At 46.7% G+C, this 22,743-nt stretch overlaps 21 non-coding genes across 21 annotated transcripts; 11 read left to right on the plus strand and 10 right to left on the minus strand.

Moving 5' to 3' along the window:
- The first annotated feature begins 1,902 nt into the window (after window positions 1–1,902).
- On the plus strand, window positions 1,903–1,974 carry trnaq-cug. The gene has a single exon. It is a non-coding gene; the product is annotated as a tRNA-Gln (tRNA).
- Window positions 1,975–3,938: 1,964 nt separating this feature from the next.
- Window positions 3,939–4,010, plus strand: trnaq-cug. The gene has a single exon. It is a non-coding gene; the product is annotated as a tRNA-Gln (tRNA).
- Window positions 4,011–5,978: 1,968 nt separating this feature from the next.
- On the plus strand, window positions 5,979–6,050 carry trnaq-cug. Its single transcript has one exon. It is a non-coding gene; the product is annotated as a tRNA-Gln (tRNA).
- Window positions 6,051–6,511: 461 nt separating this feature from the next.
- trnav-uac lies at window positions 6,512–6,585 on the minus strand. Its single transcript has one exon. It is a non-coding gene; the product is annotated as a tRNA-Val (tRNA).
- A 602-nt stretch (window positions 6,586–7,187) lies between these two features.
- On the minus strand, window positions 7,188–7,261 carry trnav-aac. Its single transcript has one exon. It is a non-coding gene; the product is annotated as a tRNA-Val (tRNA).
- Window positions 7,262–8,010: 749 nt separating this feature from the next.
- trnaq-cug lies at window positions 8,011–8,082 on the plus strand. The gene has a single exon. It is a non-coding gene; the product is annotated as a tRNA-Gln (tRNA).
- Window positions 8,083–8,549: 467 nt separating this feature from the next.
- On the minus strand, window positions 8,550–8,622 carry trnav-cac. Its single transcript has one exon. It is a non-coding gene; the product is annotated as a tRNA-Val (tRNA).
- A 1,427-nt stretch (window positions 8,623–10,049) lies between these two features.
- On the plus strand, window positions 10,050–10,121 carry trnaq-cug. Its single transcript has one exon. It is a non-coding gene; the product is annotated as a tRNA-Gln (tRNA).
- A 464-nt stretch (window positions 10,122–10,585) lies between these two features.
- On the minus strand, window positions 10,586–10,659 carry trnav-cac. The gene has a single exon. It is a non-coding gene; the product is annotated as a tRNA-Val (tRNA).
- Window positions 10,660–12,093: 1,434 nt separating this feature from the next.
- On the plus strand, window positions 12,094–12,165 carry trnaq-cug. Its single transcript has one exon. It is a non-coding gene; the product is annotated as a tRNA-Gln (tRNA).
- Window positions 12,166–12,630: 465 nt separating this feature from the next.
- Window positions 12,631–12,702, minus strand: trnav-uac. The gene has a single exon. It is a non-coding gene; the product is annotated as a tRNA-Val (tRNA).
- A 1,426-nt stretch (window positions 12,703–14,128) lies between these two features.
- Window positions 14,129–14,200, plus strand: trnaq-cug. Its single transcript has one exon. It is a non-coding gene; the product is annotated as a tRNA-Gln (tRNA).
- Window positions 14,201–16,168: 1,968 nt separating this feature from the next.
- Window positions 16,169–16,240, plus strand: trnaq-cug. Its single transcript has one exon. It is a non-coding gene; the product is annotated as a tRNA-Gln (tRNA).
- A 465-nt stretch (window positions 16,241–16,705) lies between these two features.
- Window positions 16,706–16,778, minus strand: trnav-uac. Its single transcript has one exon. It is a non-coding gene; the product is annotated as a tRNA-Val (tRNA).
- Window positions 16,779–18,205: 1,427 nt separating this feature from the next.
- On the plus strand, window positions 18,206–18,277 carry trnaq-cug. Its single transcript has one exon. It is a non-coding gene; the product is annotated as a tRNA-Gln (tRNA).
- Window positions 18,278–18,741: 464 nt separating this feature from the next.
- trnav-uac lies at window positions 18,742–18,814 on the minus strand. Its single transcript has one exon. It is a non-coding gene; the product is annotated as a tRNA-Val (tRNA).
- Window positions 18,815–19,420: 606 nt separating this feature from the next.
- On the minus strand, window positions 19,421–19,493 carry trnav-aac. Its single transcript has one exon. It is a non-coding gene; the product is annotated as a tRNA-Val (tRNA).
- A 752-nt stretch (window positions 19,494–20,245) lies between these two features.
- On the plus strand, window positions 20,246–20,317 carry trnaq-cug. Its single transcript has one exon. It is a non-coding gene; the product is annotated as a tRNA-Gln (tRNA).
- A 465-nt stretch (window positions 20,318–20,782) lies between these two features.
- trnav-uac lies at window positions 20,783–20,854 on the minus strand. The gene has a single exon. It is a non-coding gene; the product is annotated as a tRNA-Val (tRNA).
- Window positions 20,855–22,049: 1,195 nt separating this feature from the next.
- trnad-guc lies at window positions 22,050–22,121 on the minus strand. The gene has a single exon. It is a non-coding gene; the product is annotated as a tRNA-Asp (tRNA).
- Window positions 22,122–22,280: 159 nt separating this feature from the next.
- trnaq-cug lies at window positions 22,281–22,352 on the plus strand. Its single transcript has one exon. It is a non-coding gene; the product is annotated as a tRNA-Gln (tRNA).
- The last annotated feature ends 391 nt before the right edge of the window (window positions 22,353–22,743 follow it).

Raw genomic sequence — 22,743 nt, forward strand, 5'->3', positions numbered from 1 at the left:
GTCTAGTCAGTTAAAGAGCAAGTTAGTGGCCCAGTAAATTCCACTCCTCTTGTCTTGGCTGATCTCATCTGCGCATGGTCTTCATGCTGCACCAAACCTCGCCGTGCTCTTCTGCTGCACTTTCCGCTTCCTGCTGTATCTTTCATTGGCCACCTTGACTCAAGTCAACTTTTCCTCTTGCACTCTTCTCACTTCTAATCCTGTTGCCACCTCTGAAGGCCCCGATCTTCTTGTTGACAAGCTCTTTGATGTCCTTTGTTTGGCTAGCGCACAATCTACCAAGACAAAACCAAGAGACTTATTTCTCAATAGGGATGCAAGTAAAAAGAGAAAACGCTGGACAAGCAGAGTTGTCTAAACAGTGAACATCAATTCCCTTGTGACCAAAGAAGCAAAAGACCCATGTTTCCGCCTCGGTTTCGACCGGGACCTTTCGCGGTAAGGCGAACGTGATAACCACTACACTACGGAAACCCCGCAGGCCTGTTTGTTTGGCTTTCCAATGTGTCTCACTGAGTAAGCTCGCAATCTGACAAATCTGGTGGCATGTTCCTATCATGGCCTTGAAGAAAAGGAGACATTGAGAAGAGACAGACGCAGTCTAGCAAGGAGTCTGAACTGTAGTCTCGATGTTAGGCTCACTTAAACGTTTGACATTTAGGAGTTCACTACAGCAAGCACAGCTCAACATGTGCTGCCCTAAGAACCCCAGAACCTCTGGCAGCAGAACTGTTGCCTAAAGTGGCCATTTGTTTCATTGCCTTGTGCATTGGCTGAAAAAGGCCCAAGTCCTGTGCAGGCCACCTAGAGCCACTCATTTCCAAGAGCTTAGTCTGTGCCTCCATCTTCAGGAAATATGGTGACTGGAGATGTGTTGATTTGTGTGAATTCTGTTGAAATTTGGGCCATAGAGAACTCTTAGCAAGACCAGCATCCAAAGGTTACAAATGTCAGAGGCCTGTACCAGATTTGAGTACTTTCTCTCGCCTGTGTCCCAAACAGCAGTAGAACCCCACAAGTTCAAGCAGTGCCTGCAGTCAGACACTTTTATATCAGGACGCATAAGCAAAGAAGCATGTTTCCGCCTGGTTTCGGACCAGGGACCTTTCGCGTGTTAGGCTTAACGTGATAACCACTACACTACGGAAACGGCGCTGGCATACCCTGTAGTCATTAAAGGAGCATTTTAATGCTTTCTTACATTTGTGGACTTTGATGACAGATCATGTAGGACTAGTGAGAAGGAGGGAACTCCCATTTGTGTCATTTTTCAAGCATTCCCCACTTATGGCTATATTGACAATGCAAATTGTGATCTCGAGATAGCATCTGTTCTCATGGGAGCTGATCTTGTTGTTAACAAGCTCTTTGATGTCCTTTGTTTGGCAAGCACACAATCTACAGAAGACAAAACCAAGAGACTTATTTGTCAGTAGGGACGCAAGTAAAACAGAGGAAACGCTGGACAAGCAGAGTTCTCTTGGACTAGCAACTCTTCTCATGCGAGCTCTTTCCGAGAAGACCTGTTTGACTTGTGAGCGCACAGGTGGAATTCATGTTTCTTCAAGCCCATTATAGGACTAGATTATTAGATTGACTAGGATCTGGTGCGCGATTAACGTGTGCGTGGTCATTCCAGGTAAAATGCTGAGCAGCGAAGGAGACTGCTCACTCCCGTCGGGGAATCGAACCCCGGTCTTCCACGTGACAGGCGGAGATACTGTCCACTATACTAACGAGGACCTCTGAAGGGCCACCGTGGTCACGCTCAAGCTGGGATTCGCTGCAGGTATGACAGGTAAAATTTGGCTGGCCGTGTAGAAATCCCCATCAGTTTACCAGGAACTACACTACTACACTTTTATGCCTGTTTGACACAGAGCTTTTCTCTGCTTCAGGCAGGGTTCCATGGTGTAATGGTTAGCACTCTGGACTCTGAATCCAGCGATCTGAGTTCAAGTCTCAGTGGAACCTCATTTGGCTTTCTAGCACTTTGCTCCACGGGTACATTAGCATTAGCACACGCTAGCATAAGAGTCTAGTCAGTTAAAGAGCAAGTTAGTGGCCCAGTAAATTCCACTCCTCTTGTCTTGGCTGATCTCATCTGCGCATGGTCTTCATGCTGCACCAAACCTCGCTCGTGCTCTTCTGCTGCACTTTCCGCTTCCTGCTGTATCTTTCATTGGCCACCTTGACTCAAGTCAACTTTTCCTCTTGCACTCTTCTCACTTCTAATCCTGTTGCCACCTCTGAAGGCCCCGATCTTCTTGTTGACAAGCTCTTTGATGTCCTTTGTTTGGCTAGCGCACAATCTACCAAGACAAAACCAAGAGACTTATTTCTCAATAGGGATGCAAGTAAAAAGAGAAAACGCTGGACAAGCAGAGTTGTCTAAACAGTGAACATCAATTCCCTTGTGACCAAAGAAGCAAAGACCCATGTTTCCGCCCGGTTTCGGACCGGGACCTTTCAAGGTGAGGCGAACGTGATAACCACTACACTACGGAAACCCCGCAGGCCTGTTTGTTTAGCTTTCCAATGTGTCTCACTGAGTAAGCTCGCAATCTGACAAATCTGGTGGCATGTTCCTATCATGGCCTTGAAGAAAAGGAGACATTGAGAAGAGACAGACGCAGTCTAGCAAGGAGTCTGAACTGTAGTCTCGATGTTAGGCTCACTTAAACGTTTGACATTTAGGAGTTCACTACAGCAAGCACAGCTCAACATGTGCTGCCCTAAGAACCCCAGAACCTCTGGCAGCAGAACTGTTGCCTAAAGTGGCCATTTGTTTCATTGCCTTGTGCATTGGCTGAAAAAAGGCCCAAGTCCTGTGCAGGCCACCTAGAGCCACTCATTTCCAAGAGCTTAGTCTGTGCCTCCATCTTCAGGAAATATGGTGACTGGAGATGTGTTGATTTGTGTGAATTCTGTTGAAATTTGGGCCATAGAGAACTCTTAGCAAGACCAGCATCCAAAGGTTACAAAAGTCAGAGGCCTGTACCAGATTTGAGTACTTTCTCTCGCCTGTGTCCCAAACAGCAGTAGAACCCCACAAGTTCAAGCAGTGCCTGCAGTCAGACACTTTTATATCAGGACGCATAAGCAAAGAAGCATGTTTCCGCCTGGTTTCGGACCAGGGACCTTTCGCGTGTTAGGCTTAACGTGATAACCACTACACTACGGAAACGGCGCTGGCATACCCTGTAGTCATTAAAGGAGCATTTTAATGCTTTCTTACATTTGTGGACTTTGATGACAGATCATGTAGGACTAGTGAGAAGGAGGGAACTCCCATTTGTGTCATTTTTCAAGCATTCCCCACTTATGGCTATATTGACAATGCAAATTGTGATCTCGAGATAGCATCTGTTCTCATGGGAGCTGATCTTGTTGTTAACAAGCTCTTTGATGTCCTTTGTTTGGCAAGCACACAATCTACAGAAGACAAAACCAAGAGACTTATTTGTCAGTAGGGACGCAAGTAAAACAGAGGAAACGCTGGACAAGCAGAGTTCTCTTGGACTAGCAACTCTTCTCATGCGAGCTCTTTCCGAGAAGACCTGTTTGACTTGTGAGCGCACAGGTGGAATTCATGTTTCTTCAAGCCCATTATAGGACTAGATTATTAGATTGACTAGGATCTGGTGCGCGATTAACGTGTGCGTGGTCATTCCAGGTAAAATGCTGAGCAGCGAAGGAGACTGCTCACTCCCGTCCGGGGAATCGAACCCCGTCTTCCACGTGACAGGCGGAGATACTGTCCACTATACTAACGAGGACCTCTGAAGGGCCACCGTGGTCACGCTGCTGGGATTCGCTGCAGGTATGACAGGTAAAATTTGGCTGGCCGTGTAGAAATCCCCATCAGTTTACCAGGAACTACACTACTACACTTTTATGCCTGTTTGACACAGAGCTTTTCTCTCTGCTTCAGGCAGGGTTCCATGGTGTAATGGTTAGCACTCTGGACTCTGAATCCAGCGATCTGAGTTCAAGTCTCAGTGGAACCTCATTTGGCTTTCTAGCACTTTGCTCCACGGGTACATTAGCATTAGCACACGCTAGCATAAGAGTCTAGTCAGTTAAAGAGCAAGTTAGTGGCCCAGTAAATTCCACTCCTCTTGTCTTGGCTGATCTCATCTGCGCATGGTCTTCATGCTGCACCAAACCTCGCTCGTGCTCTTCTGCTGCACTTTCTGCTTCCTGCTGTATCTTTCATTGGCCACCTTGACTCAAGTCAACTTTTCCTCTTGCACTCTTCTCACTTCTAATCCTGTTGCCACCTCTGAAGGCCCCGATCTTCTTGTTGACAAGCTCTTTGATGTCCTTTGTTTGGCTAGCGCACAATCTACCGAAGACAAAACCAAGAGACTTATTTCTCAATAGGGATGCAAGTAAAAAGAGAAAACGCTGGACAAGCAGAGTTGTCTAAACAGTGAACATCAATTCCCTTGTGACCAAAGAAGCAAAAGACCCATGTTTCCGCCTCGGTTTCGACCGGGGACCTTTCGCAGCGGTGAGGCGAACGTGATAACCACTACACTACGGAAACCCCGCAGGCCTGTTTGTTTAGCTTTCCAATGTGTCTCACTGAGTAAGCTCGCAATCTGACAAATCTGGTGGCATGTTCCTATCATGGCCTTGAAGAAAAGGAGACATTGAGAAGAGACAGACGCAGTCTAGCAAGGAGTCTGAACTGTAGTCTCGATGTTAGGCTCACTTAAACGCTTTGACATTTAGGAGTTCACTACAGCAAGCACAGCTCAACATGTGCTGCCCTAAGAACCCCAGAACCTCTGGCAGCAGAACTGTTGCCTAAAGTGGCCATTTGTTTCATTGCCTTGTGCATTGGCTGAAAAAGGCCCAAGTCCTGTGCAGGCCACCTAGAGCCACTCATTTCCAAGAGCTTAGTCTGTGCCTCCATCTTCAGGAAATATGGTGACTGGAGATGTGTTGATTTGTGTGAATTCTGTTGAAATTTGGGCCATAGAGAACTCTTAGCAAGACCAGCATCCAAAGGTTACAAATGTCAGAGGCCTGTACCAGATTTGAGTACTTTCTCTCGCCTGTGTCCCAAACAGCAGTAGAACCCCACAAGTTCAAGCAGTGCCTGCAGTCAGACACTTTTATATCAGGACGCATAAGCAAAGAAGCATGTTTCCGCCTGGTTTCGGACCAGGGACCTTTCGCGTGTTAGGCTTAACGTGATAACCACTACACTACGGAAACGGCGCTGGCATACCCTGTAGTCATTAAAGGAGCATTTTAATGCTTTCTTACATTTGTGGACTTTGATGACAGATCATGTAGGACTAGTGAGAAGGAGGAACTCCCATTTGTGTCATTTTTCAAGCATTCCCCACTTATGGCTATATTGACAATGCAAATTGTGATCTCGAGATAGCATCTGTTCTCATGGGAGCTGATCTTGTTGTTAACAAGCTCTTTGATGTCCTTTGTTTGGCAAGCACACAATCTACAGAAGACAAAACCAAGAGACTTATTTGTCAGTAGGGACGCAAGTAAAACAGAGGAAACGCTGGACAAGCAGAGTTCTCTTGGACTAGCAACTCTTCTCATGGGAGCTCTTTCCGAGAAGACCTTTTTGACTTGTGAGCGCACAGGTGGAATTCATGTTTCTTCAAGCCCATTATAGGACTAGATTATTAGATTGACTAGGATCTGGTGTGCGATTAACGTGTGCGTGGTGATTCCAGGTAAAAGGCTGAGCAGCGAAGGAGACTGCTCACTCCCGTCGGGAATCGAACCCCGGTCTTCCACGTGACAGGCGGAGATACTGTCCACTATACTAACGAGGACCTCTGAAGGGCCACCGTGGTCACGCCAAGCTGGGATTCGCAGCAGGTATGACAGGTAAAATTTGGCTGGCCGTGTAGAAATCCCCATCAGTTTACCAGGAACTACACTACTACACTTTTATGCCTGTTTGACACAGAGCTTTTCTCTGCTTCAGGCAGGGTTCCATGGTGTAATGGTTAGCACTCTGGACTCTGAATCCAGCGATCTGAGTTCAAGTCTCAGTGGAACCTCATTTGGCTTTCTAGCACTTTGCTCCACTGGTGCATTAGCACACGCTAGCATAAGAGTCTAGTCAGTTAAAGAGCAAGTTAGTGGCCCAGTAAATTCCACTCCTCTTGTCTTGGCTGATCTCATCTGCGCGCATGGTCTTCATGCTGCACCAAACCTCGCTCGTGCTCTTCTGCTGCACTTTCCGCTTCCTGCTGTATCTTTCATTGGCCACCTTGACTCAAGTCAACTTTTCCTCTTGCACTCTTCTCACTTCTAATCCTGTTGCCACCTCTGAAGGCCCCGATCTTCTTGTTGACAAGCTCTTTGATGTCCTTTGTTTGGCTAGCGCACAATCTACCAAGACAAAACCAAGAGACTTATTTCTCAATAGGGATGCAAGTAAAAAGAGAAAACGCTGGACAAGCAGAGTTGTCTAAACAGTGAACATCAATTCCCTTGTGACCAAAGAAGCAAAGACCCATGTTTCCGCCCGGTTTCGGACCGGGGACCTTTCGCGTGTAAGGCTGAACGTGATAACCACTACACTACGGAAACCCCGCAGGCCTGTTTGTTTGGCTTTCCAATGTGTCTCACTGAGTAAGCTCGCAATCTGACAAATCTGGTGGCATGTTCCTATCATGGCCTTGAAGAAAAGGAGACATTGAGAAGAGACAGACGCAGTCTAGCAAGGAGTCTGAACTGTAGTCTCGATGTTAGGCTCACTTAAACGTTTGACATTTAGGAGTTCACTACAGCAAGCACAGCTCAACATGTGCTGCCCTAAGAACCCCAGAACCTCTGGCAGCAGAACTGTTGCCTAAAGTGGCCATTTGTTTCATTGCCTTGTGCATTGGCTGAAAAAAGGCCCAAGTCCTGTGCAGGCCACCTAGAGCCACTCATTTCAAGAGCTTAGTCTGTGCCTCCATCTTCAGGAAATATGGTGACTGGAGATGTGTTGATTTGTGTGAATTCTGTTGAAATTTGGGCCATAGAGAACTCTTAGCAAGACCAGCATCCAAAGGTTACAAATGTCAGAGGCCTGTACCAGATTTGAGTACTTTCTCTCGCCTGTGTCCCAAACAGCAGTAGAACCCCACAAGTTCAAGCAGTGCCTGCAGTCAGACACTTTTATATCAGGACGCATAAGCAAAGAAGCACGCTTTCCGCCTGGTTTCGGACCAGGGACCTTTCGCGTGTTAGGCGAATGTGATAACCACTACACTACGGAAACGGCGCTGGCATACCCTGTAGTCATTAAAGGAGCATTTTAATGCTTTCTTACATTTGTGGACTTTGATGACAGATCATGTAGGACTAGTGAGAAGGAGGAACTCCCATTTGTGTCATTTTTCAAGCATTCCCCACTTATGGCTATATTGACAATGCAAATTGTGATCTCGAGATAGCATCTGTTCTCATGGGAGCTGATCTTGTTGTTAACAAGCTCTTTGATGTCCTTTGTTTGGCAAGCACACAATCTACAGAAGACAAAACCAAGAGACTTATTTGTCAGTAGGGACGCAAGTAAAACAGAGGAAACGCTGGACAAGCAGAGTTCTCTTGGACTAGCAACTCTTCTCATGCGAGCTCTTTCCGAGAAGACCTGTTTGACTTGTGAGCGCACAGGTGGAATTCATGTTTCTTCAAGCCCATTATAGGACTAGATTATTAGATTGACTAGGATCTGGTGCGCGATTAACGTGTGCGTGGTCATTCCAGGTAAAATGCTGAGCAGCGAAGGAGACTGCTCACTCCCGTCGGGAATCGAACCCCGGTCTTCCACGTGACAGGCGGAGATACTGTCCACTATACTAACGAGGACCTCTGAAGGGCCACCGTGGTCACGTCAAGCTGGGATTCGCTGCAGGTATGACAGGTAAAATTTGGCTGGCCGTGTAGAAATCCCCATCAGTTTACCAGGAACTACACTACTACACTTTTATGCCTGTTTGACACAGAGCTTTTCTCTGCTTCAGGCAGGGTTCCATGGTGTAATGGTTAGCACTCTGGACTCTGAATCCAGCGATCTGAGTTCAAGTCTCAGTGGAACCTCATTTGGCTTTCTAGCACTTTGCTCCACGGGTACATTAGCATTAGCACACGCTAGCATAAGAGTCTAGTCAGTTAAAGAGCAAGTTAGTGGCCCAGTAAATTCCACTCCTCTTGTCTTGGCTGATCTCATCTGCGCATGGTCTTCATGCTGCACCAAACCTCGCTCGTGCTCTTCTGCTGCACTTTCTGCTTCCTGCTGTATCTTTCATTGGCCACCTTGACTCAAGTCAACTTTTCCTCTTGCACTCTTCTCACTTCTAATCCTGTTGCCACCTCTGAAGGCCCCGATCTTCTTGTTGACAAGCTCTTTGATGTCCTTTGTTTGGCTAGCGCACAATCTACCAAGACAAAACCAAGAGACTTATTTCTCAATAGGGATGCAAGTAAAAAAGAGAAAACGCTGGACAAGCAGAGTTGTCTAAACAGTGAACATCAATTCCCTTGTGACCAAAGAAGCAAAAGACCCATGTTTCCGCCCGGTTTCGGACCGGGGACCTTTCGCGTGTGAGGCGAACGTGATAACCACTACACTACGGAAACCCCGCAGGCCTGTTTGTTTAGCTTTCCAATGTGTCTCACTGAGTAAGCTCGCAATCTGACAAATCTGGTGGCATGTTCCTATCATGGCCTTGAAGAAAAGGAGACATTGAGAAGAGACAGACGCAGTCTAGCAAGGAGTCTGAACTGTAGTCTCGATGTTAGGCTCACTTAAACGTTTGACATTTAGGAGTTCACTACAGCAAGCACAGCTCAACATGTGCTGCCCTAAGAACCCCAGAACCTCTGGCAGCAGAACTGTTGCCTAAAGTGGCCATTTGTTTCATTGCCTTGTGCATTGGCTGAAAAAAGGCCCAAGTCCTGTGCAGGCCACCTAGAGCCACTCATTTCCAAGAGCTTAGTCTGTGCCTCCATCTTCAGGAAATATGGTGACTGGAGATGTGTTGATTTGTGTGAATTCTGTTGAAATTTGGGCCATAGAGAACTCTTAGCAAGACCAGCATCCAAAGGTTACAAATGTCAGAGGCCTGTACCAGATTTGAGTACTTTCTCTCGTCTGTGTCCCAAACAGCAGTAGAACCCCACAAGTTCAAGCAGTGCCTGCAGTCAGACACTTTTATATCAGGACGCATAAGCAAAGAAGCATGTTTCCGCCTGGTTTCGGACCAGGGACCTTTCGCGTGTTAGGCTTAACGTGATAACCACTACACTACGGAAACGGCGCTGGCATACCCTGTAGTCATTAAAGGAGCATTTTAATGCTTTCTTACATTTGTGGACTTTGATGACAGATCATGTAGGACTAGTGAGAAGGAGGAACTCCCATTTGTGTCATTTTTCAAGCATTCCCCACTTATGGCTATATTGACAATGCAAATTGTGATCTCGAGATAGCATCTGTTCTCATGGGAGCTGATCTTGTTGTTAACAAGCTCTTTGATGTCCTTTGTTTGGCAAGCACACAATCTACAGAAGACAAAACCAAGAGACTTATTTGTCAGTAGGGACGCAAGTAAAACAGAGGAAACGCTGGACAAGCAGAGTTCTCTTGGACTAGCAACTCTTCTCATGGGAGCTCTTTCCGAGAAGACCTTTTTGACTTGTGAGCGCACAGGTGGAATTCATGTTTCTTCAAGCCCATTATAGGACTAGATTATTAGATTGACTAGGATCTGGTGTGCGATTAACGTGTGCGTGGTCATTCCAGGTAAAAGGCTGAGCAGCAAAGGAGACTGCTCACTCCCGTCGGGGAATCGAACCCCGGTCTTCCAGCGTGACAGGCGGAGATACTGTCCACTATACTAACGAGGACCTCTGAAGGGCCACTGTGGTCACGCTCAAGCTGGGATTCGCAGCAGGTATGACAGGTAAAATTTGGCTGGCCGTGTAAAATCCCATCAGTTTACCAGGAACTACACTACTACACTTTTATGCCTGTTTGACACAGAGCTTTTCTCTGCTTCAGGCAGGGTTCCATGGTGTAATGGTTAGCACTCTGGACTCTGAATCCAGCGATCTGAGTTCAAGTCTCAGTGGAACCTCATTTGGCTTTCTAGCACTTTGCTCCACGGGTGCATTAGCATTAGCACACGCTAGCATGAGAGTCTAGTCAGTTAAAGAGCAAGTTAGTGGCCCAGTAAATTCCACTCCTCTTGTCTTGGCTGATCTCATCTGCGCATGGTCTTCATGCTGCACCAAACCTCGCTCGTGCTCTTCTGCTGCACGTTCAGCTTCCTGCTGTATCTTTCATTGGCCACCTTCACTCAAGTCAACTTTTCCTCTTGCACTCTTCTCACTTCTAATCCTGTTGCCACCTCTGAAGGTTCCGATCTTCTTGTTGACAAGCTCTTTGATGTCCTTTGTTTGGCTAGCGCACAATCTACGAAGACAAAACCAAGAGACTTATTTCTCAATAGGGATGCAAGTAAAAAGAGAAAACGCTGGACAAGCAGAGTTGTCTAAACAGTGAACATCAATTCCTTGTGACCAAAGAAGCAAAGACCCATGTTTCCGCCCGGTTTCGGACCGGGGACCTTTCAGCGTGTGAGGCGAACGTGATAACCACTACACTACGGAAACCCCGCAGGCCTGTTTGTTTAGCTTTCCAATGTGTCTCACTGAGTAAGCTCGCAATCTGACAAATCTGGTGGCATGTTCCTATCATGGCCTTGAAGAAAAGGAGACATTGAGAAGAGACAGACGCAGTCTAGCAAGGAGTCTGAACTGTAGTCTCGATGTTAGGCTCACTTAAACGTTTGACATTTAGGAGTTCACTACAGCAAGCACAGCTCAACATGTGCTGCCCTAAGAACCCCAGAACCTCTGGCAGCAGAACTGTTGCCTAAAGTGGCCATTTGTTTCATTGCCTTGTGCATTGGCTGAAAAAGGCCCAAGTCCTGTGCAGGCCACCTAGAGCCACTCATTTCCAAGAGCTTAGTCTGTGCCTCCATCTTCAGGAAATATGGTGACTGGAGATGTGTTGATTTGTGTGAAGTCTGTGGAGGTTGTTGAAATTTGGGCCATAGAGAACTCTTAGCAAGACCAGCATCCAAAGGTTACAAATGTCAGAGGCCTGTACCAGATTTGAGTACTTTCTCTCGCCTGTGTCCCAAACAGCAGTAGAACCCCACAAGTTCAAGCAGTGCCTGCAGTCAGACACTTTTATATCAGGACGCATAAGCAAAGAAGCATGTTTCCGCCTGGTTTCGGACCAGGGACCTTTCGCGTGTTAGGCTTAACGTGATAACCACTACACTACGGAAACGGCGCTGGCATACCCTGTAGTCATTAAAGGAGCATTTTAATGCTTTCTTACATTTGTGGACTTTGATGACAGATCATGTAGGACTAGTGAGAAGGAGGGAACTCCCATTTGTGTCATTTTTCAAGCATTCCCCACTTATGGCTATATTGACAATGCAAATTGTGATCTCGAGATAGCATCTGTTCTCATGGGAGCTGATCTTGTTGTTAACAAGCTCTTTGATGTCCTTTGTTTGGCAAGCACACAATCTACAGAAGACAAAACCAAGAGACTTATTTGTCAGTAGGGACGCAAGTAAAACAGAGGAAACGCTGGACAAGCAGAGTTCTCTTGGACTAGCAACTCTTCTCATGGGAGCTCTTTCCGAGAAGACCTTTTTGACTTGTGAGCGCACAGGTGGAATTCATGTTTCTTCAAGCCCATTATAGGACTAGATTATTAGATTGACTAGGATCTGGTGTGCGATTAACGTGTGCGTGGTCATTCCAGGTAAAAGGCTGAGCAGCAAAGAGACTGCTCACTCCCGTCGGGGAATCGAACCCCGGTCTTCCACGTGACAGGCGGAGATACTGTCCACTATACTAACAAGGACCTCTGAAGGGCCACCGTGGTCACGCAAGCTGGGATTCGCAGCAGGTATGACAGGTAAAATTTGGCTGGCCGTGTAGAAATCCCCATCAGTTTACCAGGAACTACACTACTACACTTTTATGCCTGTTTGACACAGAGCTTTTCTCTGCTTCAGGCAGGGTTCCATGGTGTAATGGTTAGCACTCTGGACTCTGAATCCAGCGATCTGAGTTCAAGTCTCAGTGGAACCTCATTTGGCTTTCTAGCACTTTGCTCCACGGGTACATTAGCATTAGCACACGCTAGCATAAGAGTCTAGTCAGTTAAAGAGCAAGTTAGTGGCCCAGTAAATTCCACTCCTCTTGTCTTGGCTGATCTCATCTGCGCATGGTCTTCATGCTGCACCAAACCTCGCTCGTGTTCTTCTGCTGCACTTTCCGCTTCCTGCTGTATCTTTCATTGGCCACCTTGACTCAAGTCAACTTTTCCTCTTGCACTCTTCTCACTTCTAATCCTGTTGCCACCTCTGAAGGTTCCGATCTTCTTGTTGACAAGCTCTTTGATGTCCTTTGTTTGGCTAGCGCACAATCTACCAAGACAAAACCAAGAGACTTATTTCTCAATAGGGATGCAAGTAAAAAGAGAAAACGCTGGACAAGCAGAGTTGTCTAAACAGTGAACATCAATTCCTTGTGACCAAAGAAGCAAAAGACCCATGTTTCCGCCTGGTTTCGGACCGGGACCTTTCGCGTGTAAGGCGAACGTGATAACCACTACACTACGGAAACCCCGCAGGCCTGTTTGTTTGGCTTTCCAATGTGTCTCACTGAGTAAGCTCGCAATCTGACAAATCTGGTGGCATGTTCCTATCATGGCCTTGAAGAAAAGGAGACATTGAGAAGAGACAGACGCAGTCTAGCAAGGAGTCTGAACTGTAGTCTCGATGTTAGGCTCACTTAAACGTTTGACATTTAGGAGTTCACTACAGCAAGCACAGCTCAACATGTGCTGCCCTAAGAACCCAGAACCTCTGGCAGCAGAACTGTTGCCTAAAGTGGCCATTTGTTTCATTGCCTTGTGCATTGGCTGAAAAAGGCCCAAGTCCTGTGCAGGCCACCTAGAGCCACTCATTTCCAAGAGCTTAGTCTGTGCCTCCATCTTCAGGAAATATGGTGACTGGAGATGTGTTGATTTGTGTGAATTCTGTTGAAATTTGGGCCATAGAGAACTCTTAGCAAGACCAGCATCCAAAGGTTACAAATGTCAGAGGCCTGTACCAGATTTGAGTACTTTCTCTCGTCTGTGTCCCAAACAGCAGTAGAACCCCACAAGTTCAAGCAGTGCCTGCAGTCAGACACTTTTATATCAGGACGCATAAGCAAAGAAGCACGTTTCCGCCTGGTTTCGGACCAGGGACCTTTCGCGTGTTAGGCTTAACGTGATAACCACTACACTACGGAAACGGCGCTGGCATACCCTGTAGTCATTAAAGGAGCATTTTAATGCTTTCTTACATTTGTGGACTTTGATGACAGATCATGTAGGACTAGTGAGAAGGAGGGAACTCCCATTTGTGTCATTTTTCAAGCATTCCCCACTTATGGCTATATTGACAATGCAAATTGTGATCTCGAGATAGCATCTGTTCTCATGGGAGCTGATCTTGTTGTTAACAAGCTCTTTGATGTCCTTTGTTTGGCAAGCACACAATCTACAGAAGACAAAACCAAGAGACTTATTTGTCAGTAGGGACGCAAGTAAAACAGAGGAAACGCTGGACAAGCAGAGTTCTCTTGGACTAGCAACTCTTCTCATGGGAGCTCTTTCCGAGAAGACCTTTTTGACTTGTGAGCGCACAGGTGGAATTCATGTTTCTTCAAGCCCATTATAGGACTAGATTATTAGATTGACTAGGATCTGGTGTGCGATTAACGTGTGCGTGGTCATTCCAGGTAAAGGCTGAGCAGCAAAGGAGACTGCTCACTCCCGTCGGGGAATCGAACCCGGTCTTCCAGCGTGACAGGCGGAGATACTGTCCACTATACTAACGAGGACCTCTGAAGGGCCACTGTGGTCACGCTCAAGCTGGGATTCGCAGCAGGTATGACAGGTAAAATTTGGCTGGCCGTGTAGAAATCCCCATCAGTTTACCAGGAACTACACTACTACACTTTTATGCCTGTTTGACACAGAGCTTTTCTCTGCTTCAGGCAGGGTTCCATGGTGTAATGGTTAGCACTCTGGACTCTGAATCCAGCGATCTGAGTTCAAGTCTCAGTGGAACCTCATTTGGCTTTCTAGCACTTTGCTCCACGGGTACATTAGCATTAGCACACGCTAGCATGAGAGTCTAGTCAGTTAAAGAGCAAGTTAGTGGCCCAGTAAATTCCACTCCTCTTGTCTTGGCTGATCTCATCTGCGCATGGTCTTCATGCTGCACCAAACCTCGCTCGTGCTCTTCTGCTGCACTTTCAGCTTCCTGCTGTATCTTTCATTGGCCACCTTGACTCAAGTCAACTTTTCCTCTTGCACTCTTCTCACTTCTAATCCTGTTGCCACCTCTGAAGGCTTCGATCTTTTTGTTGACAAGCTCTTTGATGTCCTTTGTTTGGCTAGCGCACAATCTACCGAAGACAAAACCAAGAGACTTATTTCTCAATAGGGATGCAAGTAAAAAAGAGAAAACGCTGGACAAGCAGAGTTGTCTAAACAGTGAACATCAATTCCCTTGTGACCAAAGAAGCAAAAGACCCATGTTTCCGCAAGGTTTCGGACCGGGGACCTTTCGCGTGTGAGGTCAACGTGATAACCACTACACTACGGAAACCCCGCAGGCCTGTTTGTTTGGCTTTCCAATGTGTCTCACTGAGTAAGCTCGCAATCTGACAAATCTGGTGGCATGTTCCTATCATGGCCTTGAAGAAAAGGAGACATTGAGAAGAGACAGACGCAGTCTAGCAAGGAGTCTGAACTGTAGTCTCGATGTTAGGCTCACTTAAACGTTTGACATTTAGGAGTTCACTACAGCAAGCACAGCTCAACATGTGCTGCCCTAAGAACCCCAGAACCTCTGGCAGCAGAACTGTTGCCTAAAGTGGCCATTTGTTTCATTGCCTTGTGCATTGGCTGAAAAAAGGCCCAAGTCCTGTGCAGGCCACCTAGAGCCACTCATTTCCAAGAGCTTAGTCTGTGCCTCCATCTTCAGGAAATATGGTGACTGGAGATGTGTTGATTTGTGTGAATTCTGTTGAAATTTGGGCCATAGAGAACTCTTAGCAAGACCAGCATCCAAAGGTTACAAATGTCAGAGGCCTGTACCAGATTTGAGTACTTTCTCTCGTCTGTGTCCCAAACAGCAGTAGAACCCCACAAGTTCAAGCAGTGCCTGCAGTCAGACACTTTTATATCAGGACGCATAAGCAAAGAAGCACGTTTCCGCCTGGTTTCGGACCAGGGACCTTTCGCGTGTTAGGCTTAACGTGATAACCACTACACTACGGAAACGGCGCTGGCATACCCTGTAGTCATTAAAGGAGCATTTTAATGCTTTCTTACATTTGTGGACTTTGATGACAGATCATGTAGGACTAGTGAGAAGGAGGAACTCCCATTTGTGTCATTTTTCAAGCATTCCCCACTTATGGCTATATTGACAATGCAAATTGTGATCTCGAGATAGCATCTGTTCTCATGGGAGCTGATCTTGTTGTTAACAAGCTCTTTGATGTCCTTTGTTTGGCAAGCACACAATCTACAGAAGACAAAACCAAGAGACTTATTTGTCAGTAGGGACGCAAGTAAAACAGAGGAAACGCTGGACAAGCAGAGTTCTCTTGGACTAGCAACTCTTCTCATGGGAGCTCTTTCCGAGAAGACCTTTTTGACTTGTGAGCGCACAGGTGGAATTCATGTTTCTTCAAGCCCATTATAGGACTAGATTATTAGATTGACTAGGATCTGGTGTGCGATTAACGTGTGCGTGGTCATTCCAGGTAAAAGGCTGAGCAGCAAAGAGACTGCTCACTCCCGTCGGGGAATCGAACCCCGGTCTTCCGCGTGACAGGCGGAGATACTGTCCACTATACTAACGAGGACCTCTGAAGGGCCACTGTGGTCACGCTCAAGCTGGGATTCGCAGCAGGTATGACAGGTAAAATTTGGCTGGCCGTGTAGAAATCCCCATCAGTTTACCAGGAACTACACTACTACACTTTTATGCCTGTTTGACACAGAGCTTTTCTCTGCTTCAGGCAGGGTTCCATGGTGTAATGGTTAGCACTCTGGACTCTGAATCCAGCGATCTGAGTTCAAGTCTCAGTGGAACCTCATTTGGCTTTCTAGCACTTTGCTCCACGGGTACATTAGCATTAGCACACGCTAGCATAAGAGTCTAGTCAGTTAAAGAGCAAGTTAGTGGCCCAGTAAATTCCACTCCTCTTGTCTTGGCTGATCTCATCTGCGCATGGTCTTCATGCTGCACCAAACCTCGCTCGTGCTCTTCTGCTGCACTTTCCGCTTCCTGCTGTATCTTTCATTGGCCACCTTGACTCAAGTCAACTTTTCCTCTTGCACTCTTCTCACTTCTAATCCTGTTGCCACCTCTGAAGGTTCCGATCTTCTTGTTGACAAGCTCTTTGATGTCCTTTGTTTGGCTAGCGCACAATCTACCAAGACAAAACCAAGAGACTTATTTCTCAATAGGGATGCAAGTAAAAAGAAAAACGCTGGACAAGCAGAGTTGTCTAAACAGTGAACATCAATTCCCTTGTGACCAAAGAAGCAAAAGACCCATGTTTCCGCCCGGTTTCGGACCGGGGACCTTTCGCGTGTAAGGCGAACGTGATAACCACTACACTACGGAAACCCCGCAGGCCTGTTTGTTTGGCTTTCCAATGTGTCTCACTGAGTAAGCTCGCAATCTGACAAATCTGGTGGCATGTTCCTATCATGGCCTTGAAGAAAAGGAGACATTGAGAAGAGACAGACGCAGTCTAGCAAGGAGTCTGAACTGTAGTCTCGATGTTAGGCTCACTTAAACGTTTGACATTTAGGAGTTCACTACAGCAAGCACAGCTCAACATGTGCTGCCCTAAGAACCCCAGAACCTCTGGCAGCAGAACTGTTGCCTAAAGTGGCCATTTGTTTCATTGCCTTGTGCATTGGCTGAAAAAAGGCCCAAGTCCTGTGCAGGCCACCTAGAGCCACTCATTTCCAAGAGCTTAGTCTGTGCCTCCATCTTCAGGAAATATGGTGACTGGAGATGTGTTGATTTGTGTGAATTCTGTTGAAATTTGGGCCATAGAGAACTCTTAGCAAGACCAGCATCCAAAGGTTACAAATGTCAGAGGCCTGTACCAGATTTGAGTACTTTCTCTCGCCTGTGTCCCAAACAGCAGTAGAACCCCACAAGTTCAAGCAGTGCCTGCAGTCAGACACTTTTATATCAGGACGCATAAGCAAAGAAGCACGTTTCCGCCTGGTTTCGGACCAGGGACCTTTCGCGTGTTAGGCTGAACGTGATAACCACTACACTACGGAAACGGCGCTGGCATACCCTGTAGTCATTAAAGGAGCATTTTAATGCTTTCTTACATTTGTGGACTTTGATGACAGATCATGTAGGACTAGTGAGAAGGAGGAACTCCCATTTGTGTCATTTTTCAAGCATTCCCCCACTTATGGCTATATTGACAATGCAAATTGTGATCTCGAGATAGCATCTGTTCTCATGGGAGCTGATCTTGTTGTTAACAAGCTCTTTGATGTCCTTTGTTTGGCAAGCACACAATCTACAGAAGACAAAACCAAGAGACTTATTTGTCAGTAGGGACGCAAGTAAAACAGAGGAAACGCTGGACAAGCAGAGTTCTCTTGGACTAGCAACTCTTCTCATGGGAGCTCTTTCCGAGAAGACCTTTTTGACTTGTGAGCGCACAGGTGGAATTCATGTTTCTTCAAGCCCATTATAGGACTAGATTATTAGATTGACTAGGATCTGGTGTGCGATTAACGTGTGCGTGGTCATTCCAGGTAAAAGGCTGAGCAGCAAAGGAGACTGCTCACTCCCGTCGGGAATCGAACCCCGGTCTTCCGCGTGACAGGCGGAGATACTGTCCACTATACTAACGAGGACCTCTGAAGGGCCACTGTGGTCACGCTCAAGCTGGGATTCGCAGCAGGTATGACAGGTAAAATTTGGCTGGCCGTGTAGAAATCCCATCAGTTTACCAGGAACTACACTACTACACTTTTATGCCTGTTTGACACAGAGCTTTTCTCTGCTTCAGGCAGGGTTCCATGGTGTAATGGTTAGCACTCTGGACTCTGAATCCAGCGATCTGAGTTCAAGTCTCAGTGGAACCTCATTTGGCTTTCTAGCACTTTGCTCCACAGGTGCATTAGCATTAGCACACGCTAGCATGAGAGTCTAGTCAGTTAAAGAGCAAGTTAGTGGCCCAGTAAATTCCACTCCTCTTGTCTTGGCTGATCTCATCTGCGCATGGTCTTCATGCTGCACAAACCTCGCTCGTGCTCTTCTGCTGCACGTTCAGCTTCCTGCTGTATCTTTCATTGGCCACCTTGACTCAAGTCAACTTTTCCTCTTGCACTCTTCTCACTTCTAATCCTGTTGCCACCTCTGAAGGCCCCGATCTTCTTGTTGACAAGCTCTTTGATGTCCTTTGTTTGGCTAGCGCACAATCTACCAAGACAAAACCAAGAGACTTATTTCTCAATAGGGATGCAAGTAAAAAGAGAAAACGCTGGACAAGCAGAGTTGTCTAAACAGTGAACATCAATTCCCTTGTGACCAAAGAAGCAAAGACCCATGTTTCCGCCCGGTTTCGGACCGGGGACCTTTCGCGTGTAAGGCGAACGTGATAACCACTACACTACGGAAACCCCGCAGGCCTGTTTGTTTGGCTTTCCAATGTGTCTCACTGAGTAAGCTCGCAATCTGACAAATCTGGTGGCATGTTCCTATCATGGCCTTGAAGAAAAGGAGACATTGATTGAGAAGAGACAGACGCAGTCTAGCAAGGAGTCTGAACTGTAGTCTCGATGTTAGGCTCACTTAAACGTTTGACATTTAGGAGTTCACTACAGCAAGCACAGCTCAACATGTGCTGCCCTAAGAACCCCAGAACCTCTGGCAGCAGAACTGTTGCCTAAAGTGGCCATTTGTTTCATTGCCTTGTGCATTGGCTGAAAAAAGGCCCAAGTCCTGTGCAGGCCACCTAGAGCCACTCATTTCAAGAGCTTAGTCTGTGCCTCCATCTTCAGGAAATATGGTGACTGGAGATGTGTTGATTTGTGTGAATTCTGTTGAAATTTGGGCCATAGAGAACTCTTAGCAAGACCAGCATCCAAAGGTTACAAATGTCAGAGGCCTGTACCAGATTTGAGTACTTTCTCTCGTCTGTGTCCCAAACAGCAGTAGAACCCCACAAGTTCAAGCAGTGCCTGCAGTCAGACACTTTTATATCAGGACGCATAAGCAAAGAAGCATGTTTCCGCCTGGTTTCGGACCAGGGACCTTTCGCGTGTTAGGCGAACGTGATAACCACTACACTACGGAAACGGCGCTGGCATACCCTGTAGTCATTAAAGGAGCATTTTAATGCTTTCTTACATTTGTGGACTTTGATGACAGATCATGTAGGACTAGTGAGAAGGAGGAACTCCCATTTGTGTCATTTTTCAAGCATTCCCCCACTTATGGCTATATTGACAATGCAAATTGTGATCTCGAGATAGCATCTGTTCTCATGGGAGCTGATCTTGTTGTTAACAAGCTCTTTGATGTCCTTTGTTTGGCAAGCACACAATCTACAGAAGACAAAACCAAGAGACTTATTTGTCAGTAGGGACGCAAGTAAAACAGAGGAAACGCTGGACAAGCAGAGTTCTCTTGGACTAGCAACTCTTCTCATGCGAGCTCTTTCCGAGAAGACCTGTTTGACTTGTGAGCGCACAGGTGGAATTCATGTTTCTTCAAGCCCATTATAGGACTAGATTATTAGATTGACTAGGATCTGGTGCGCGATTAACGTGTGCGTGGTCATTCCAGGTAAAATGCTGAGCAGCGAAGGAGACTGCTCACTCCCGTCGGGGAATCGAACCCCGGTCTTCCACGTGACAGGCGGAGATACTGTCCACTATACTAACGAGGACCTCTGAAGGGCCACCGTGGTCACGCTCAAGCTGGGATTCGCTGCAGGTATGACAGGTAAAATTTGGCTGGCCGTGTAGAAATCCCCATCAGTTTACCAGGAACTACACTACTACACTTTTATGCCTGTTTGACACAGAGCTTTTCTCTGCTTCAGGCAGGGTTCCATGGTGTAATGGTTAGCACTCTGGACTCTGAATCCAGCGATCTGAGTTCAAGTCTCAGTGGAACCTCATTTGGCTTTCTAGCACTTTGCTCCACGGGTACATTAGCATTAGCACACGCTAGCATAAGAGTCTAGTCAGTTAAAGAGCAAGTTAGTGGCCCAGTAAATTCCACTCCTCTTGTCTTGGCTGATCTCATCTGCGCATGGTCTTCATGCTGCACCAAACCTCGCTCGTGCTCTTCTGCTGCACTTTCTGCTTCCTGCTGTATCTTTCATTGGCCACCTTGACTCAAGTCAACTTTTCCTCTTGCACTCTTCTCACTTCTAATCCTGTTGCCACCTCTGAAGGCCCCGATCTTCTTGTTGACAAGCTCTTTGATGTCCTTTGTTTGGCTAGCGCACAATCTACCAAGACAAAACCAAGAGACTTATTTCTCAATAGGGATGCAAGTAAAAAGAAAAACGCTGGACAAGCAGAGTTGTCTAAACAGTGAACATCAATTCCCTTGTGACCAAAGAAGCAAAAGACCCATGTTTCCGCCGGTTTCGGACCGGGGACCTTTCGCGTGTAAGGCGAACGTGATAACCACTACACTACGGAAACCCCGCAGGCCTGTTTGTTTGGCTTTCCAATGTGTCTCACTGAGTAAGCTCGCAATCTGACAAATCTGGTGGCATGTTCCTATCATGGCCTTGAAGAAAAGGAGACATTGAGAAGAGACAGACGCAGTCTAGCAAGGAGTCTGAACTGTAGTCTCGATGTTAGGCTCACTTAAACGTTTGACATTTAGGAGTTCACTACAGCAAGCACAGCTCAACATGTGCTGCCCTAAGAACCCCAGAACCTCTGGCAGCAGAACTGTTGCCTAAAGTGGCCATTTGTTTCATTGCCTTGTGCATTGGCTGAAAAAAGGCCCAAGTCCTGTGCAGGCCACCTAGAGCCACTCATTTCCAAGAGCTTAGTCTGTGCCTCCATCTTCAGGAAATATGGTGACTGGAGATGTGTTGATTTGTGTGAATTCTGTTGAAATTTGGGCCATAGAGAACTCTTAGCAAGACCAGCATCCAAAGGTTACAAATGTCAGAGGCCTGTACCAGATTTGAGTACTTTCTCTCGTCTGTGTCCCAAACAGCAGTAGAACCCCACAAGTTCAAGCAGTGCCTGCAGTCAGACACTTTATATCAGGACGCATAAGCAAAGAAGCATGTTTCCGCCTGGTTTCGGACCAGGGACCTTTCGCGTGTTAGGCTAACGTGATAACCACTACACTACGGAAGCGGCGCTGGCATACCCTGTAGTCATTAAAGGAGCATTTTAATGCTTTCTTACATTTGTGGACTTTGATGACAGATCATGTAGGACTAGTGAGAAGGAGGGAACTCCCATTTGTGTCATTTTTCAAGCATTCCCCACTTATGGCTATATTGACAATGCAAATTGTGATCTCGAGATAGCATCTGTTCTCATGGGAGCTGATCTTGTTGTTAACAAGCTCTTTGATGTCCTTTGTTTGGCAAGCACACAATCTACAGAAGACAAAACCAAGAGACTTATTTGTCAGTAGGGACGCAAGTAAAACAGAGGAAACGCTGGACAAGCAGAGTTCTCTTGGACTAGCAACTCTTCTCATGGGAGCTCTTTCCGAGAAGACCTTTTTGACTTGTGAGCACAGGGTGGAATTCATGTTTCTTCAAGCCCATTATAGGACTAGATTATTAGATTGACTAGGATCTGGTGTGCGATTAACGTGTGCGTGGTCATTCCAGGTAAAAGGCTGAGCAGCGAAGGAGACTGCTCACTCCCCGTCGGGGAATCAAACCCCGGTCTTCCGCGTGACAGGCGGAGATACTGTCCACTATACTAACGAGGACCTCTGAAGGGCCACTGTGGTCACGTCAAGCTGGGATTCGCAGCAGGTATGACAGGTAAAATTTGGCTGGCCGTGTAGAAATCCCCATCAGTTTACCAGGAACTACACTACTACACTTTTATGCCTGTTTGACACAGAGCTTTTCTCTGCTTCAGGCAGGGTTCCATGGTGTAATGGTTAGCACTCTGGACTCTGAATCCAGCGATCTGAGTTCAAGTCTCAGTGGAACCTCATTTGGCTTTCTAGCACTTTGCTCCATGGGTACATTAGCATTAGCACACGCTAGCATGAGAGTCTAGTCAGTTAAAGAGCAAGTTAGTGGCCCAGTAAATTCCACTCCTCTTGTCTTGGCTGATCTCATCTGCGCATGGTCTTCATGCTGCACCAAACCTCGCTCGTGCTCTTCTGCTGCACGTTCAGCTTCCTGCTGTATCTTTCATTGGCCACCTTCACTCAAGTCAACTTTTCCTCTTGCACTCTTCTCACTTCTAATCCTGTTGCCACCTCTGAAGGTTCCGATCTTCTTGTTGACAAGCTCTTTGATGTCCTTTGTTTGGCTAGCGCACAATCTACCAAGACAAAACCAAGAGACTTATTTCTCAATAGGGATGCAAGTAAAAAG

Source organism: Oreochromis aureus, linkage group 8 (genome assembly GCF_013358895.1).
Source record: "Oreochromis aureus strain Israel breed Guangdong linkage group 8, ZZ_aureus, whole genome shotgun sequence".
Taxonomy (NCBI): Eukaryota; Metazoa; Chordata; class Actinopteri; order Cichliformes; family Cichlidae; genus Oreochromis; species Oreochromis aureus.